Raw genomic sequence first — 6,640 nt, 5'->3', positions numbered from 1 at the left:
GCTTGCGCAAGGGTCGGCACCGAAAATTTCCCACCTTCGTAGGTTCGGTTGCCAGGTATATGTACCAATACCACCCCCTCAGCGATCGGCGATGGGCCCGCTCCGTAAGTCGGGGATATACGTTGGTTATGAGACTGTGTCCATAATCAGGTATCTGGACCCCATGACAGGTGACTGTCACACGGCCCGTTTTGTTGATTGCATTTTTGACGAGGATCTTTTCCCGACTTTAGGGGGAGAGAATCAACCCCTTGATGCTAAAAGTCGAGAAATCACGTGGCAAGCCACGGGGATCCATGCTCATGACCCGTGCACTGCTGAGGCTGAGAGAGAAGTCCAAAAGATAATAGATTTGCAGTCATTAGCAAATCAACTGCCTGACCACTTTAGTGACTTAAAGACTGTGACAAAATCGCATGTGCACGCGCGCAATGCACCGGAAAGGGTTGAAATACCGAAGAAAAATGATGGTATACCCGCTCCCGTCCAAAGGCCTAAAAGGACGAGAGATCCGGCTTCTCAAATCCCAAGTACTCGGGGACGCCCGACGAAAAAGGATAAGAGAGATTTATTACAGCTTGTCGCCAAAGTACCCAAAGTGAAACGGGGAGCCAGTCGAGACCTGGCACAAGTACGGAAAATTCAGTGCACGAAATTTCGGACTTAAACTTTCCCATAGGGGAAACACCCAGCGGAGATGTGAGCGCACACATCGGCGCGGGAAATCTAAAGGACCTTGCTCCCATAATGGGAAATTTGGTAGAGCAAGTGTTAGCGCCGGATGCGCTCCATGACGAAATGGCCATAAATTATATTTATACGGGGGAGTCCCTGAACCGAGCAACGGTGGTTGTCGACATTAACTTTGCTACGAAAATTGCCTCAATCATAGATCTTGACCCTGAGCCTAACACGCTCGTTGGTTGCAAGAAAAGGTCGGATTGGAAAGATTGCCAGCAGGCAATTACTGCCGAATTATTATCTCTCAACAAAAGGAAGGTGTTCGGACCAGTTTGTCGAACTCCTCCCCACATTCGCCCTGTTGGCCATAGGTGGGTTTTTGTTCGAAAGAGAGATGAAAATAGTAAGGTAGTACGGTACAAAGCAAGGCTCGTCGCTCAAGGGTTCACTCAACGACCAGGTGTCGATTTTGAGGAGACTTATTCCCCGGTCATGGATGGAGTTACCTTTAGATACTTGATCTCGGTGGCAGTAAACATGGGCTTGAAAATGAAACTAATGGATGTTGTCACTGCTTACCTGTATGGTAACTTAGATTCGAACATATACATGAAGGTTCCAGAGGGTATCCCTGTTCCGAACCATGATAGAGCAAACAGGGGTCTATACAGTGTTCAACTTCAAAAGGCACTGTACGGACTCAGACAGTCTGGTAGAATGTGGTACAATCGCTTAAGTGATTTCCTTCATGAGAAGGGCTACACGAGCAATAAAGAATGCCCATGTGTTTTTATACGGCGATCCCAAGATGGATTCTATATAATCTCGGTGTACGTGGACGATTTAAACATAATCAGTACGCCTGAGGATATTGAGGAAGCGAGTTCCTACCTGATGTCGGAATTCGAGATGAAGGATTTGGGTAAAACAAAGTTCTGTCTAGGTCTGCAACTTGAACATTCCCCTGATGGGATTCTAGTGCACCAGTCGGCGTACACCCAGAAGGTGTTGGAGAGATTTGGATTTGATAAGGCATATCCTTCTAAGACCCCGATGGTCGGAAGATCTTTACAGCCAGACAAGGACCCGTTCAGGCCAAAGGAAGAGGGGGAGGAAACTCTGGGACCAGAGGTTCCTTACCTGAGTGCAGTTGGAGCACTCATGTATCTCGCGAACTGTACACGGCCAGACATTGCGTTCGCCGTCAGTTTGCTTGCGAGGTATAGTTCTGAACCTACCAAGAGGCATTGGAAAGGTGTCAAGGACGTCTTGCGTTACCTGCAAGGGACCAAAGATCTTGGCATGTTTTATAAAAGAAATCAAGACCTATCTATTATAGGCTATGCCGATGCTGGGTACCTATCAGACCCGCATGATTGCAAATCGCAGACTGGATATGTTTTCCTTTGTGGTGGAACTGCGTTTTCCTGGAAATCGTCCAAGCAAACACTTGTGTCGACTTCCACGAACCACTCGGAAATCATGGCACTATTCGAAGCTTCAAAAGAGTGTGTATCGCTTCGGCGGATGATCGGCCACATTCAGCAGACATGTGGGCTGAACACTGTACAAACCCCTACCATTATCTATGAAGATAATGCTGCTTGTGTTGCACAAGTCCAGATGGGTTATGTGAAGAGTAATCTTACAAAGCATATTAGTCCCAAGTTCTTCTATGCACATGAGCTGCAACAGTTGAACGTGGTGAGAGTTTTGCATACTAAGTCCTGTGACAATCTTGCTGATATGTTCACTAAATCATTACCGGCATCAACCTTAGAGAGGTGTGTGCGTGGAATCGGTATGATGAGACTTAGAGAGATGCAAAGTTCAGGGGGAGAAACTTCACAAACTCGTCGCTAAAATCTCAATCCTGATGATCGAGTACTCAACTTGATGGTTGAGTGGATTGTACTCTTTTTCCCTTGAGTGAGTTTTCCTGATGTTTCTCACACGAGGTTTTTGACGAGGCAATTCGTGTAATACAACAACGTATACTATGTACTCTTTCTCCATATTTTTTCCCACTGGGTTTTTCGGAGTTTTGAGGCATGGATATACGGATAATTACCCAAGGGGGAGTGTTGGGAAACCGGGGCCACCGAGGGGTGGCGGCAGCCTCGTGCGTATCGCACGGGGTAGCCCCTCCCATTTCCCCCACTTTACATTAAGTGGGTACTTATTCCTTGACCCTGGAGACCCTATATAAAGCAACGAGGAGCTATCATTGTAATCTCTGATCATTGATTAATAAAGCTGGTCTCCTCCATATCTCTCTGTGTCATTTACTTTCGCGTGTTCGACTACTTCGACTACTTCGTCTACGACGCTCGCCCTCGCTCCGCAACCTCGGACTGTACTCGCCGGCGGAGTTGCGGAACAAGTTTCAATGAAGGCAAGCAGAGTAGTTGCACTCGTAGACCTCCAGATGCATGGATGCATGCGGCATGCCACTTGGAGCGGTCAAAGTAATCAGTGAGGAGGAGGAAAGATGAATCTTTGGAGTAGTTGACAGGTGAGTAGTAAGGCTAGCCATAGTGGGGTAACTTAGGTAGTAACTTAACACATCTCAAGACAATTTTGCTTATGTGGCAAGTATTTAATAAGGAGAGAGGTGCTTGGAGTAACATAATATGTTACTGTAACATAGCGCTTACCGAAGTAAAATGAGTCTATAAAAGGCAATAAATGAAATAAATTATGACACTACTACTAAGATACTTTGCACTATGGGGGTAGTAAGTGAATGTACGTCGTCACAGCTCGCGAATGCTGATTGCGACGTTGCGGGATCGCAGAAACGTTATTTATTTCAGGTGCCTAATAACTTGCTCGACAGCGGCGCACGCTATAGCTTCATCGAACAGCTAAGGAACGTTCTTAAATTAGTATTCCGCAAGAATGAGACCAAAGATAATGACAATACGCGGGTGCTGAACCCGTCTACATGACTACATCAAATTCGGTGTGTTGTAGAAAAAATGAGTAAATAGCATAGAATTACCACAATTCGATTCAGGGTTCGAAAAACTATCATTTTTTTAGTTTCTAAACCCTACCACGGTATTGGTTTTATTAAATTTAAACCATTTTATGCAGCCGCGGGCCACTCTTCAAAGCCACGTGGCATGATGTTAACTGTGAACCGCTATGACAGACGAGACCCCCCCCCCGCCGGGGTCAGTTTTCTCTCCTCTATCCCATTCTTATGGGGCATTTCTTCGTACAACTCACATGCGCCTCTACCGCTGGACATTGTTGGCCACCCATCCGAGCACTGCCATTGTCGGTGTATAAAAAGAGGGGTACACTTTTTGTACCCCTATAACCGTGCACGGGCAGTCTGAGCCACGGGCACCACCACACCAAGCAAGGCAAGAGAGGTGAGCCAGGGTAAGACCGAAGCTCAAGAGAACTAGAACGACACCAAGGCCAAGACCACGAAGAGCAAAGGGGACGAAGCGGACTCCCCCGGCAAGATCCTTGCCGGGAGACAGTTCTAGCAGCCCCGACAAGACCCTTGCCACGGCGACTCGTCCCGCGCCTATGGAGCGAATCGCCCTTGAGTCCACTGCCCCCAAAGGGCAAGGATTCAGGAGACATCCCCGTGGCGGCATGCAGATCTTTGTGAAGACATCCAAGATCAGATACGCACTAAGGAGACGACAACCCTTGGAGGGATCCCAACCGAGGAAGACCACAAGGCCCTCGGCAAGCGCCTTGCCGGGGATGACAGCAGGCGCCTCGGCAAGACCCTTGCCGGGGCCCCGGCAAGGCCCTTGCCGAGGACACCCGCAGGGCCACCATCAGGCCCACGCCGACTAAACCTCCACCACCGCATGCATGCAGCTGCCGACCCAACTAGCTGGGCAGGCACCCGCGTGGCGGCATGCAGATCTTCGTGAAGACCCACCACTGCGCCACCTCAGCTGCCTGCCTACCTACGTGGCATCGCAGGCGTCGCTGGCCAGGGCGCGTGTCGACACAAGAAGGAGCGGCGACGGACGAGACAGGTTTCTCCCCTGTCCCCGATAAAGAAAGGACACCTAAGCAAGACGCATTAAATGTGCATTGTCATGTAATGCAAGGGATAACCTCGCATCACTGTACCCTTTCCACCTCCTGTGTGCCACTGTGGCAACCCCTTTTTCTATAAAAGGAGGCCCGAGGCGACCAGGAGAAGGATTTGGCTTTTTGGAGCTCCTCACGCCCCATAGCTAGCTCAAGAACACAGATATACAATCCATCAAAGCAGGAGTAGGGTTTTACGCATCCTTGCGGCCCGAACCTGGATAAACGAACCGTGTGCTACCTGTTAGATCTGGTCTTCTCACGACCCCGTGCCCCGCTAACCATAGTAGGGATTCTCGTGATCCCATAGGTGTCATTCCCACCGATATCTTTGGCGCGCCAGGTAGGGGAGCGCAGTTATGAGAATCGGCTCTAGCAATCAGCCCAGCACTCCTTCGTCTTCGTGGCCCTTGGAGAAGAAAGGAGGCCGGAAGATCAGCGCTCGAGCGACTACAAACAGAAGCTAAGTTGCACTGAACCCTTATTTGTTCTATCCTTCTTATATGAGGTTATTCCCCCCGGAGATGTCACGCCTTTGTATGAGAAACCTGCACGCCAGGGGGCTCTCCCACAATCGGCAACACCCTTGCCCTGTTTCGAGTCCGCTCAATAGCTCAAGCGGCTGCGTCGAGAATGGCAGAGTAGCCTTCCGCGATCAACAACGCTCTCGATTCTGACTCGAGTCAAGCTCGACAGTTCGAGCGGCCGCGTTCAGAATGGAAAGGTGGCTCGTCCGGCAGCACGCGTACCCAGCAAGCCCATGGGGATCCATCCCTAAAACGTCGCTAGGGGCTTCCGCGCTGGCGAGCCTACCCATTCGGCGTAGGGCACGCATACAAATAGTAATTGAACTGGGAAATAACGTGCATGAAATTAAAAGTACTGCAAAGTTATATTACATCACATGATTGCTGCGGTTCTAACTAAAGATGAAATTTGTCTTGGTCGTGAACCTGCAGCGGCGGTGAAGAACGGGATGCCTAATCCCGGCGCTGGCCTTCCACCCTCTTGATTTCGTCGATGTTGCTGATGACGGGCTTGATGCGCTCCTTGAGCACCGTGAGGTCAATACCATCCGGCAAGCTATCCATCGCGGCACCGAAGTCGAGGTCGGGATTCCAGTACGCCATCTTGGTGAGGACCTTGGTCATGACCCCCCGGCAAAGTCGCCGGGCTTCCCCGGCCAACATGGCCGCTCGGTTGGAGTGAAGATAAGCCAAGGCTCCGAGGACGCCCTCGAAGAACAGGGTCAGCTTGGTGTTGACGGTCCCGCTGCGCTCAGGGGCGTACCTCATGTTTGGCATCCCCATGGTGGCCAACTGCGAGGTGACCCTGCCGGCGACCTCCTCCAGACGGCTGAACCATCTGTTCTCGCCTGCCACATAATCCTGATGGGAGGCGGCCTCGTTCGCCCGCAGCTGCTTCTCCTCCTCCAGACTCCTGGTCAAGGTCTCCTCCCGAGCCCTGCTCTCCGACAACATCTTCTCGAGATCCTCCAGCTTCAGCTTGAGATCTTTGACGGAGTTTTGCGCTTCGGAGAGCTCCCCAGCCCTGCTGATGACCGCTCCTTGCGCCTCCACCAAGGCGCTATTGAGCGTGCTCTTCTCGTTGGACAGCTTGAGGGCCTGCTCCTTTAGCTCGTCCTACACCACCTCCAACTCCCTTACTTTGCCGGCATGGGCTAGAGCCTGGGCATCGAGTGCCTCCTTGTGCCTCTGCTCCAGCTCATGAGTCCACTGCGCGACAAGGGCCTCGAGCTCCTCATCCTTGCCATGAAGCGCTGCGGCAAGCTTTGCCTCACGCACGGTGAGGTCCTCTTCCTGGGAATCCAGTGCGGCTTGATGCTGGTTCCAGACGGCCTCGGCCACGGCAGCCAAGTTCACCGCCT

Source organism: Triticum dicoccoides, chromosome 5A (assembly GCF_002162155.2).
Source record: "Triticum dicoccoides isolate Atlit2015 ecotype Zavitan chromosome 5A, WEW_v2.0, whole genome shotgun sequence".
In the NCBI taxonomy this organism is placed as follows: domain Eukaryota; kingdom Viridiplantae; phylum Streptophyta; class Magnoliopsida; order Poales; family Poaceae; genus Triticum; species Triticum dicoccoides.
The sequence above is the reverse complement of the archived record's forward strand: the minus strand, read 5'-3'. Positions refer to the sequence as shown.